Source organism: Mytilus galloprovincialis, chromosome 14, assembly GCF_965363235.1.
Source record: "Mytilus galloprovincialis chromosome 14, xbMytGall1.hap1.1, whole genome shotgun sequence".
Lineage (NCBI taxonomy): Eukaryota > Metazoa > Mollusca > Bivalvia > Mytilida > Mytilidae > Mytilus > Mytilus galloprovincialis.
In genome coordinates this window covers 58,736,587-58,750,607 of record NC_134851.1, presented here as the reverse complement: position 1 = coordinate 58,750,607, position 14,021 = coordinate 58,736,587, and the positions used below count along the sequence as shown (strand labels likewise).

At 31.8% G+C, this 14,021-nt stretch overlaps 1 long non-coding RNA gene across 1 annotated transcript; it reads left to right on the top strand.

Annotated features, from left to right (window-relative positions):
• Positions 1-8,341: 8,341 nt before the first annotated feature.
• LOC143059580 (uncharacterized) lies at positions 8,342-10,990 on the top strand. Its single transcript, XR_012973521.1, has 3 exons — positions 8,342-8,810; positions 10,179-10,235; positions 10,775-10,990. It is a non-coding gene; the product is annotated as an uncharacterized LOC143059580 (long non-coding RNA).
• The last annotated feature ends 3,031 nt before the right edge of the window (positions 10,991-14,021 follow it).

The window sequence follows — 14,021 nt, the reverse complement described above, 5'->3', positions numbered from 1 at the left end:
AAAAATTAATGACACCGCCATGGCCAAGCAAACAAACCAACCCAACTAAACAGACAAGTACAATAAACAAAACACGACAACGAAAAGGCTAATCAAGCCGACTTTAATTACTTCAGTTTGGTGCATTCCATGCAATACATATAGATGAGCGGAAAAGTTAACTCGGCATTTACTCACGTGCACTTTCTGTAAAAGCCGTGTTTAATCTGGGTTAACCCCAAAATTTCAGTAAACATAAAAAGAAAGGTTTTTTTTTTGGTTTCTTTTACCGTAATTAAACAGAAGTGCTGACTACTCGACTGATGATATCCTTGGAAAAGAAGAACTCCACTTATAGTGCCACCGACCCAGTGGTTGTAAATAATCTAGACATAAATACCTGCAGGCTTGAAATTTAGTATAAGCGATAGACGCGCGTTTCCTTAAGGTTGCAGTCTTGTAATTGACTGCTCCATAGGCTTACATGCAAAACAGCTGATCTTTGAAAAAAAAAAATGCTACATAGAAAAAATGTCATGTTCATATCATGTAGGTACTAATGTGAAATTGTGATTTAATCGAAAAAAGGGGGTCTTGCTATGAAGAATAAAAAGTTACGCAATCTTGAAGTCAAAACATTTTTTTCTACTTTCTGTTTGCTTTTTTTACTAGGCCGCACCACTTCCAGTAAACATGATGTCCTTTCACGTTCCTGGATTGATATTCCAAAAAGATGCAAGATTTTTCAAATGTCTATATATATATTTTAATTCAGCATAAACCGATAATCAAACAGAAACGAATGAGTTCAGAAAAAAAATCAGAAAAAAATGCACTATTTTGTTTCCCTCCATGTTTTGACATGCACCGGAAATTTGAGTTGTAATACAAGACTGGTACCTTAACAATACACTTACAAGTGATATATACAGTCCGCCAAAAGTTAAGCACCACCTATTTTTATTGCATAGATTTTTTTCAAATTTAAAAAATCAATTTTTCCACGAAAAAAAACCCCAACAATCATATATCAATTTTGCTAATGTATACCATAAACAAACCAGAAATGTAAAATGCAAAATTCGTATTATGGCGTCTACTGGCAGTAAAAGAAACTGATTACCATCTGAACAATGAGTGTTTTGTCAGCTTCTTTTGTACAAGCATAGATATTCATTATCCCAATAAAACCTGACGGTAGAGTGCCTACCTGTAAGTACAGGTCTCTAAACACCTAGACTTGCTCTTCGGTTGCCCCTGAGAAGTCGACTGACCTATGTACGAACACTAACACGACCACCTAGAGAAAAAGTGTATTTGTAAACGCGCAGATGACCTTTGATAGGAGTTTGCTTGACTGCTTTATCGGAGTTCAATCTTTTTGGTCGTAATAGATTTTCTTAGTTTATGTTGAAGGTAATTCATAACACCAAACATTTATATTCTTTTCTTTTTAAAGTTATAAAAATATTGCCAGTTATATTTCGGTGGTGTTTTTACTTTTGGCGGAATGTATAGTATAAATAAAACAAATGAAAAGCCAAATAAAATACGATGTTGAAGGGCATTGAAGACCAACATTTCTAAACGCTTTGTCAAATACAGCTAAGGTTATATATTCATGAGGTAAGTATTCAAAAAATTTTGAAAACAGTTAACATATATTGATAAATCATGTCAACACAGAATTCTCCAATCAGTTTGTTCCCAGGACTGAGAACTGCGAAAAAGATATACCGTTTGCGTTACCGGAAATGCTCTGCTACGGTTACACTCGTATATGAGGAACAAGACTGTTGGTAAAGATCACTACAACTGAAGATCAAACTCTGTCTTAAGGCAGAAAATGTATTGAATTTTTGGCAAAAAAAGTATGTTAATTTTGTAGGTGTAACCACCCACGAAATGTCAGACCATTCATTCGCCATCGATACGCAGGTCTGTCAAGCGGAGACTGATATGATCTCTCCAAGTGTCTAGAAAAGTGAATATCTGATATTGTTATTTGGATGAGTGCCAATATGCTAAACTTAATGAAGACAAAACAGACCAGATAACATGTGCACCAAACATCGATACATTGGTAGGATTTGATCTTAAATTTTACTCATTCATGTTAAACAATAGGCTTCAAGGCTGGACTATAGGTCAATATTTAGAAGTAAGCTTCAAAACACAGCATTGAATTTGATCACCCAAAAGAAGAAATCATTGCACATGTTGCTATATTGTAACACTTGCTACCTGTTCATAACCGTTGCCAATAAACACTTGTGTTATGTGTGTACAAAGTGTAACATTACAAGACTCCTAGCCACCTTCAAGATAAAATTAATCTATTAATCATAGTCCTTGCAGAGTGTAAATTATTTAGATATTTTTAAAAAGCAACTCAAAACTCCCTTTTCGAATTGATTTAAGGATTTTTGTAGTTTTTATGTACTTTCATTTAATGCATAACTTTTAGACAGTTTTGTATCTTGGTATATATGAGGTGTTCATTGTACATTATAGGGTATATTGTAGTAGGAAGATGTGGTATGAGTGCCAATGAGACAACTCTTCATCGATATAACAATTTATAAAAGTAAACCAATATAGCACCGGACAACAAGCTATAAAAGCATATGCATTTTTCATTTTTTTTTTATCTTGTTTGATTCGTATTAGTTGGCGGTTTGCATTTTATGTTGATGTATCCTTTTTTTATTGTAAAAGTTTTTGAATTATTGTGGTTGTTATTAAATGCGCTCTATAAATATTGTATTTCTTATTTTTATTATATGTTCAAATAATATATATATACAGGTTTTATGTTCTCTATAAAATATATTAATTCTTAACATTTTTAGACACAATTCATCTAACTCAAACTTCTTTTACTAAACCGATCATGTTTGCTGTGCATTGTCTCTTAAACGATTGCGGTTTCCAAATTGACATCTTTAAATTTTGTTCCTACAAACTGATAGATGCAATTGATAAAACAGTGGTATGTGATCGATATCAGTTCTATGCAAACTCTCAATATAATGTGTTTGGCTTACATGTATTTAAATGAAAGAAATATTACACATAAACTAATAAATAATACACGAATTATCAGTTAGGCTGACCTTTTTAAAAATATTGACCCATATTAGTTACACACATATCTTCTTTATCATTTAAATACATATAATTTGATTATTATTTGTGCACATTAAAAAAGGTGTGAACGATACCAGGGTACGGTAAACACACCATTTAAACCTACAAAACTAATTATTCAGTCAATTCCTGATTTTAACAAGAATGGTAAATATGTCTAACTGCTTAATTGATCCAGCCCTACAGATATTGCTGTGCTGTATTTGTATACTATACAGATATCGATAAAAAGCTCTACCCACTGTCGAACTGAGTATTGTATGAACCTGCGTGACATCATAATGTGTATTACAGTCGCATTCAATTGACGTATCAATCGCGAATTAAAGATAAGATTACTTTTATACGTTTTGTATGCTTTCAAACATTTCTTAAGAGCAATACGAATCACACCAATTTTCTGATACATGAATAGCAGTCTTTTCTACTATGACAACTATCGATTTCAAAACTGGAATGTGAATGATTGTGTAACAAAAACAACCATGTCAATTTCAGTATATATGTCTAGTGAATTTCGAGTCTGAAGCGTAGGGCAACTCTTACACTCCTGTTTCAAATTGGACAAATTTTTTGTTATGTTTTTACTGTTGAAATTAGCTGTTATGTTAAAATAGATAATCATTCACCTTGAGCGATGTCTTATTGTTGACAATTCGAGATTCTTTTTTACGAAACCGTCTTCAGCTGAATGTGTGATTACTGTATCATATTACTACACGGACCTCAAGGGATTTCAAATCGAAAATAAATGCAAAACATGTGTTTTTTGTGTCTTTCAAAAAAACAGATAATTTACAGAATTAATTGCAGGATAAACAAAATAACTGTTTAGTGTCTTTAAATATCAGCTGTATTTGTACTCGGCTCAAAACACGTGTAATAGCTAGCTAAACGCTGACATACACCTTGTTTTCTAGTCTTTTACAAATACAGCTGATATTTAAAGACACTAAACAGCTATTGTCTATATCAGTATATAAAGATCTATTTGATGAGACTGTAATTAAAGTGAGAGAGTTAGCGCTATAAAATTGAAGCTTGAAAATGCCTGTACTAAGTCAGGAATTAAGACAATTCTTGTCCTTTCGTTTTTGATGCGTTTTGTTATTTGATTTTTTCATGTGATTATGTTTTTTCCGAATTGATTTTCCTGTAAGATCAGTATTTTTGTGATTTTACTTTTTTGTTCTCTATGACATCGATATCTGCTAAAAAAAAGTAGCCTAGCACGTATATGACATTAATAAAAGTAATAATGCGTCAGGTGGCATCTTAACGATAATGCATACTTGTTAACCAATATATGCGCCACACTTAAATCAAAAACAGAATAATGAACCAATACTGAAAATTCGCAAGACTAACAAAGGATAGATATTCCTAACTTGGAAAAAGTCGCATAAATATCATGAATAGGCAGAAATAAAAATAAATGTGTGATCGCAACCGTCCTCCAATATCTCACGCGAATAAATGTAGAATAAAGATACACTAATCAATTTCAAACAATATAAATATTGGATTTTTTTATTATCTCTACCTTATTTTCCTTTATTTTTTATTTAAACTTTTATGATGGATTTTTTTTCTGTTGGGCGATGTCTGATGTTGTTGATATCAAAGAGTTTGAAAAAAATAGTTCTTGGAATGTCCTTTCTGTAATAAGATTTTCAATGACACTTATCGCCAACCGCATGTTCTTTTTCTGTCTCATTCATACTGTTACACGTAAAAATATGATGATATTTAGTGACAACCTTTGAAAATTTTGAATTATCAATGAATCATATTTGCGAATATAAACATGCTGGAATGTGTTCAAACTATCACAAAGAAACACTTACTTTGTTTTGCGATGGTCCTGAGTGTCAATCGCCAATGTGTCATACATGTTGTCTATCAAACCATATGCCAAACAGATAGCAAGAAGCATATGCCAACAGATAGCCAACAGCATATCACATGTGATATTGAAGAAGTCTTTACTGGAAAAGTTAAGAGTATGACAGAGAAAAAAGTCCAAATATTTAAAAAAGGAGAGAGAATTGGTTGAATTTTCAAAAAGAATCAATGAACAATCACATAGGTTTGCAGTAAATGAAGATACTACAAAGACAGACATTCAAAGAAGCAGTTAAAATGCTGGAGCGTCTTAATAAGGAAAACTGATATTCTGACAAAGGAAAAAAAAGATTTCTTAACAAAGCAAAATACAGGAGTAACCCATTTGATTGACACACTCAGGGAAGCATGTAGATTTCTTGATCAAACTGTTGCTACTAAAAATGAATCAGCATGTATCCTCCTTTCAGTACCATCTCAGAGCGATTTAACTATTTACGAGACACTAACTTTTATACCCAACCACGCGAAGGCAATCTTATTTCATGAACTAAAGAAAATTTAGGACTCAAAGTTGAAAAAAATTGTTGATACAATTGGAAATATATTTTCGTCATCTGCATTTGGACCAAGAACAAAGGTCTTATTTTCAACAGCGATCGAATCAGAAAAAGGTTTTGACATTATTATTGATTTTTTTATTCCGATGATGCACCGGTATTTGATGAAATGACAATTACTGGTAACTATTTGAAACGGTGCACGTATATCTGTCATCCGTAGAAGAACTGTCTTTAAAGAAAAAAGGAAATGGAAAATATCAAACATCTTGTAAAATAATGCATAATGGTATCCAAAGACTTATAAAAGTAGTAGCGAAGATGAATGGTAGAGTTTTTTTATGACGTTGAACTGAAAACAATGGTTAAAACAAAGCCAAAAGAAGTAAACAAATGGTAAGACTAAACTTATATACTACCTGTGTACACTGAGGGAAGTTTGATAGAACTATCAAAACTATAGTTAGATTTTTCTTAGACTCTGTATATCTGTTTATTGATCCAGCTTTAGTCGAATACAATTTGAAAAAGATTAACGGGGTCACAAGAATTTATATTGAATGTTGTCGAAATAATTACAAAAGAATTGGACCATAAGTCAATGCAACAGAAATAATGTTTAATGAATGAGAACATTCATTTTGTAATTGACGTGATAATAAAAGGAGATCAGGAAGGACAAGGTGATTCTGCTCCACAGGTGGCATCCGTAGTAGGGTACACTAATCGGAAAAGAAAGTTTAAGTTGTATCAATTTGTATCAACTAGCAAGTAGAGATTCGTTTTCATAGTTTTCCGAGCATACAATATAAACAGATCCTTGTTAGTGATGTAGTGCCGTGAATATTATATCATCATACAATATGTTTAACTTCGGAAACTGTTCCCAAAACTCTGTCAAGTTTAATCATTTACACGAAACAAACTTTTTGTCATAATCCATTTTAAATTGCAAAGTTTGTCTTGTTTATTAAAAGAGTCGGTTTGTCGGATAGAAACTTCTGAACTTGTTGATAAAAGCGTTGTGTCTGTATTTTATAATGTATTTTTTAAATCTTTTCCAAGGAATAGATAGTACACTGTAAATTTTATAGACATATTAATCGTTTTTTTAAGAAAAAAACAATTACATCTGCAAGTATTTTAAAATAAAAGCGCAATGAGAAGAAGTTATGAGACCTCTCATTATGGTGTTCAATCACAAAATCACAAATCACAAATCACAATTTTTTGGCCAATATAATCACATAATTATTATTTTGAAAGAAGAAAATCAAACAATCAAAAATACAGTCCAAGATTGTCAAACACTAAAATAATCATGGAATATTTGGTCTGGTAATCAAATAATCACTTTGAAATTGTCAACGTAATCACGAAATCAAAAACCAAACGGGAAGGCTTAATTATAAGCATATCGAAAGTTGAGATTTGAAAAGAAAAATAAATATTCCTAAATAAAACAAATCCTTTTCAACAAAAAAATAATAAAAATTGTTATAAATATTTGTATATAAAAAATAGATAAAAAAAAAATTGGATAAGTATAGACAAAAGGAAGTCCCGATGATTTAATTTCATAAACCAAATATAAGAAATTGTCGCACCATGGTGATTGATATAAGAACGTTACGTTTTTGTGTAAGTTTCATAGAGGGTTAATTACGTCATGTATAGTGTTAATGGTGACGTCGTCTATTATTGGTGTTGTGTTTCATTATTCATATTTCAACAAAAAGAAGCAGACAATGCTTAGCGTGCGAAAAAATGGTTATGCGTTGAACTACTGGCCTCCTACGGCCAATAGAGAATGAATACAATCAATGGGGGAATTAAGGCTTCGGCCTCAACCCCTATGGATTTTACTAACCCTTTATGGGTCCAAATGGGTCAGTAGCGAACCATATAGCTTATGATGTGGATATTGTTTGAAAAAAAAAGAACAAGACCGGATGCCTTGAAAGGTTATGTGTCGACTGGTATTTCTGCATCAACCGACATACGAATACATACTCGGTACAAAAACCACAATTGGGTACAATACACTTTTGATTAAGTAGCAGTCTGGCTAAGAATCATGCAAAATGATGAAATAGTGATACACACTGTATCACAGAAATCCACAATACTTTTTGTGTTGAAAGATATTGTGAAGTAAGAGCTAAATTTGTAATATTAAACCATTGAACACAGTATATTTTTCTTGGTGCTTTATTGAATATTGGACAAATATGAACTTTCCCCACTTATTGCAGTGTAAGAAGTTCACTATTTTCTCCTAAGACCGGATGTTTTAAGGAAAATGAATATATATGCAACCTAAAGAGGATAATGTTCTTTAAAAAAATATCAAAAAATAAAATATGTAGCCTAGTCCTGATTTTGAGTAAATTTGATTTCTTTTTTTATTCAAAATTGTCTAAGGGAGATAACTCCTTCCAAGAAACATAACTTTCTCTTACATAACAACAGTTGCCATGTGACTGAAATACATCCAAAGGCGTTATTTTAATAGAATTAAACATAGCTATGCCATTTTCTATCTTTTTTTTTTATGAAAATACAGAGTGGTTCCTATTTAATTAAAACGAATAAATAGTATAAAGACTATATTTTCTTAATTCACCCCTCAACTGCAATGTTTACAATTACTCATTTCCTGTTTGCAAAGATTTTGCATCTGCTGTGTTTTATTAGATATTACACAGTTTTATTCCGTTTTTACTGTTACGGGAGTCCATATCTTCTTTAAGAAGATACTGTGCATGATGTGGAAATATTTTAGAACATTTTTAGACAAAGGCGAGTCATGAACAATGCCTTGTTGATGTGTATATATACCATGCTACCGAGTCCGATGCCAGTAAAGAAGCTTGAGAAGTCCTGTTGTTGAAGTTTTCAATTTATCAGGACTGTATCATGATCAAAGACATCCAAACGAAGACCAGCTAGACAGACAATTATAAGACTGCAACTCATACATTGAATAGAAGCACCAAGATAGACAATATCATTCATTGTCAATGTCCATGACTGCATGAGCAATAAATGAAGCCTGACATAACTTGATATAAACTTCTAAGGACATTTTTGTATGTGTGACTTTTCATTTGACTGTCTTATGTCTGTGTGGCACAGTGTCCTGTTTATTGAAATAAATCAAAGAAAACAGTGTACATGGTGTCTGTACCCTCTATCCACTGTGAAAAGGAAGAGCAATAACAGGAGTATCCAGGCATGACCAAAACAGAAAGATCCCTAGACCATGGAGTAATAGTAAGTAATAGTAATACTAAATAAATTTAATTTAAACGATCTTTTTTTATGGAGGATAGATGTATATTGAGATAATGAATTCAAATGATATTAGAGTGCAGTAAAGTGTCTAATAATAATGATGTGACTTATTGTTACCTACAGTGAACTAAAACAAATGTTTTATACACTGTAAATCATTACACAACCCCTCCACTTCTCTATGTTTCGTCTCAAAACAAGTACTAGTAACTACATGTACCTCTTAAAACTTTGTGGGAGTTGACCAGCACCATGATCACACACAAAAAAGGTAAATTGGCAAAATGTGACTAAAATGCATGTACATGTATATGATTTACAATGATTTAGCCTGACTTTGTAAATGGGGTATAGCCTAATAATCTTATAATTGCCAAAACCTCACTCATCTCCAAACTATATTTCGGACCATACATGCCATAATATAATACAATAAAATGTATAGTAACAGTTACTTGCATTTATTCTAAAGAAATAGCTACAATGTAGGTTTAAAATGTACATGTAATGAACTACATGTTTTTCTACAGCATGGATAAGCTATAATTTTTTAAGAAAAATATATCAGTTATCAGTTACATGAACATTTAATGTGTACATGTACATGATGTATATGTACATTACATGTATAATCATTTCAAAGACTCAAAGTTTTAAATCATTTCTTGAATGTTTTGAATATTTGGGTTACCCCTTCTGACAACAACATGCATGACATGTATTGAAATATATCAAATGCCCCTCATCCAACTTTTCCTTTTTAAATAAATGTAAACACACAAATAAAATAGCTACAAAGGTACCTTCTACCCCTTTTGAAAAAATATTTAAATAAAGTGAGGTGTTTATTCTGTAACAGTGCTACAGGTCTGATTATATCTAATAATGTACATCATTTGTACATGGATATAAAATTCAGAAACTGTCCTTCAATTAAACAAATAAACTGCTACCCATCTAACATAGCAACAAAATTGATGCTTTTTTTAAGAGTTGTGGAAAAGAAAAAAATGTGGCTAATTTAAATTACCTTTTTGTTGCGAGAGATTTATAACTGTTTGATTGAAATTTTATTAAATTTGTACCATGACCACTCAAATCACATTTTTTAAATGACTAAATACTAAAAACCACCTCTTCATATGTCATGTATGTTATAAATTCTATTAATTGTTATGTAATAAATGTTATAATTACAAATTATTGTATTAACTGATTGAAGATCATCCTGATCTTTTAACATTGTTCAACAAAACGAAAACTTGTATCTTCTATGTTATACATGTACTGATCATGATGTACATGTACATGTAAATTATGTTCAACATTTTATATCTTCTTTTTTAGGTATTTCTAATTACCAGTGTTACCCACAGTCTACCAAGAAAACTAGTACTGAATAAGGTTATTGATATTTTATTAATAAATACATATTAAATGGATGGTAAATTTTTCAGCAATTCATGTGTACATGTACCTACAATGTCATGAATGTATACAGTGCAATTGTTTCATTAAAGCATATAAATTTAATTTGATATTTAAAAAAAATAACTGGTTTATACAATTGTACATCATGTACATTGTTCATGTTTGCAATGAACTTTAAAAATGCATGTTAGGAATTTTGTAATGTAAAATATTGTACATCCACCCTTGGATTTCAAGCATCACTTGATTTTCTCAACTTTCTCTCTAAAGTTGGAAATTGTATGTATATACATGTATGTATGAGATTGAGAGCAGTTAATAAATTTCTTCAGTTTTCATTAGGTAACATCTTTGCTAACCAAGGTTTCTGATCTACTACTCTTTACATTTGATCAAGCTATATTTGTTTTCCCATTCATGATTACTTTCATATATCTTAAAGGGGGGTTACATAAATACATTATGCACTGACTTTATTCTTTTATATTAGGAAATTCTGTCTTTCATTTCAGGTTTCACACACACACAATGGTGGTTCATGTGAAAGAAAGAAGTGATTTGTTGGAGAATGTTCTTCCTTGTCTTTATCTATATATAAATGATGTACATTTTACGGTACACATAACATTGAGGGATTGATTGAACGAAGCTTAAGAACACAGAACAGGAATATATTCTTATATATACAAAGCAAATATTACAACAAAAATATGAAGCTGAAAGTTTACTTGTCTGATATTTGAATATGATATATATATATATAAATATATAATGTTAAATGTTTAAAGATTTTTGCTCACATTGTTTTGAAATATATCACAATATAAACTTTATAAATGAATAATAAATCTTTTGAGAAGACATATTTTCATTTCCTCTTGTTTTGAATATTAATCTTTTGTACATGACTTTTGTATATTGCAATGGGATTTTAGAAAAGTCAATTACAATACCAGCTGTTAGCTATAGCTAATGTACTTGTCTGTTTCTTACCTCCCCAAATAAATGACCAAAGGTGCTAATGTCACCATTTGGCATTTGCTGTTATTTCAATATAAAAAAGAAGATGTGGTATGATTGCCAATGATACAACTATCCACAAAAGACCAAAATGACACAAACATGTGACTAACGGAAACTTCGTAACATGAGGCATCCATATACAAAGAATGAAGCATCCAGGTCTCCCACCTTCTAAAATATAAAGCTTTTAAGAAGTGAGCTAACACCGCCGCCACCCCTGTTGCCGCCAGATCACTATCCCTATGTCGAGCTTTCTGCGACAAAAGTCGCAGGCTCGAAAAAAAATTAATGAAAAACAAATATATATGTAACACATAAACAAACGACAACCACTGATTTACAGGGTCCTGACTTGGGACAGGCACATACATAAATAATGTGGCAGGGTTAAACATGTTAGCGGGTTCCCAACCCTCCCCCTAACCTGGGACAGTGGTATAACAGTACAACATAAGAACGAACTATAAAAATCAGTTGAAAAAGGCTTAACTCATCAGATAGACATAAATACACGTAGACGTGGTCGGGTACTTATACATCCAGACATAAAAAGACACAATGAATAGATCTGAGAGTACTTGCAGTTATATGACAGCTTGTTCAAAGCCACTAACAACTAATAAAAAATCAAGTCTATATGAAAGAAAGGAGATGTGGGTTGTAATGTATAAGTCAATGAAACAGAAAACAAACAACACAAGCACATCTATTATGAAACAACAAAGCCAATTGAGAAAGGCAATGGTTTGAATAGATTAGTGGTACATGTATTTGGTTTAATACAAAAAAATGTGGCTCCCTTTTAACAATGTTTATATTCCCAACAACCTTTATACTGATAACTCATCAGTTTTACAAGGTATCAAGAACATGAAGAAGGTATATAGAAAAGAAAACGAGATAATCCTAACAACTGAAGTATACACTAGGAAGACAGCAACTCAACAACACAAATATATCAGTCAGTACACTTACAGTACACATCCAACATCCAATGCATCTAGTGTACAGACGTCTTAAACAGTCAGGGAAAAACACAAGCTTGTGCAATGCTAAAATATAGGTATCGACATTGTTTTGAAGTTTCAGATCTAACAATAAGTAATGTTTTTTAGCTTTCTGTGTCAAATATTAAGCTACATTGTAATCTGACCCAAACAGCATGAATAAACTTCTGTCTAAACATCAAAATTCACCTCATGTTTTGTGCATTTTTCAAAAATTACACCCATGGCAAGATGCTCTAAATGTTGTCCATACGTTTGTAAATCGGTCTTCTGTTAGTCTTCCTTATGACCATGATTACTCTAATAATAATTTCCTCGCTACTTAACAGAATTGCATATTTGGTCAGTATCTTAAGTGTTATGAGTTGAAATATATGTTATGGAAAAATAAGAAGATGTCATTGTGGTATGAGACACCACACCTCTAGAGACCAAAGGTATTAGAAGGTGTATAATTTTGAGATTTGTCGGGTACTTACTTACATCCATCTCCAGCTGGTACAAGACAGACTATTTGAAAATTTTAAAGTAGCAGCAAATATTAGTACTAATTAATGTTTGCTAGGAGTCAGAAAAATACTTTGGTCTAGGTACTTTTCTTCTTGTGGAGTCTTACAACTTGTCAGCCTGCACATATTGCAGTTTAAAAAAAGACTAAATGTCGTTTTTTTATCATTCATATTTCATTAAAATTAATTGTCAGAAACACGCATGAAATATTTGCCACTGGATGTTCTAAAAAGTAACAATCAGAAACAGATAATCGTGCTGTGTTGGGTAGATGGCGTATACCATGGAAAATAAATATGTGTTTGCCCCCGCAACTGGACGTTGGGGGGGGGGATTGTTTTACCCATGTTCGTCCCTTTATCATGTTTATGGGTACATAGTTATTCAGCTTAACTCCTCCTAAAGTTTGAAATCTAGAAAGTTTTCACTTTGCTATCTGTTTGTACATATATTGAAGATGTGAATGTCGTCAGGGTTTGATTTTTATTCTTTTGGGAGATGCCAGCGGGAGTTTAACTTTTGTCATTTTTAGGGTATAAGGGGTTAAATGTTAAATTTATTTTTAGAGTAACACTTTTGCATCTTAGTCCAGCAGATAGGTGAATAATTGTGCACTTTGTGTTAAAAGCATAAAATTTGGTCGAAACATAGTTTGGACCATTCTAAACAAAATTAGATATGGAGGCAAGGTTGATTTGATCCACTTCCGGTTTTATCATCAAAATGGTGGACATGCATTTGATAACTGATAAATGGTTACCCAGCAGATAGGTGAACAATTGTGCACTATGTTTTAAAAGAATAAAATTTGGTAGAAACATAGTTTGGACCATTCTTAACAAAATTAGATATAGAGGCAAGCTTGATTTTATCCACTTCCGGTTTTATCATCAAAATGGCGGACATGCATTTGATAACTGATTAATGGTTATTCAAATCTCACAGCTGGTAGCCAAAGTTTGCTGTGTAGACAATAATATTATTGTGTATTCATGGTTTGAAATAATGTATCATTTCTTTGAAACCCTCGGGGTATTTTATTCAGAAATTTGTCACTTCCGGTAAAAAATATCACAAGTAAACATACATATGTTTGATAAAAAAAAAGCAATGTTGTCCAAAAAAGGTTAAATATCATTGACCTCTGATATTGTACGATCAAACATCAGCATAACGAATCGTTCGATTAATTGCGTAATAGTGGTGTCGACATTCAGAG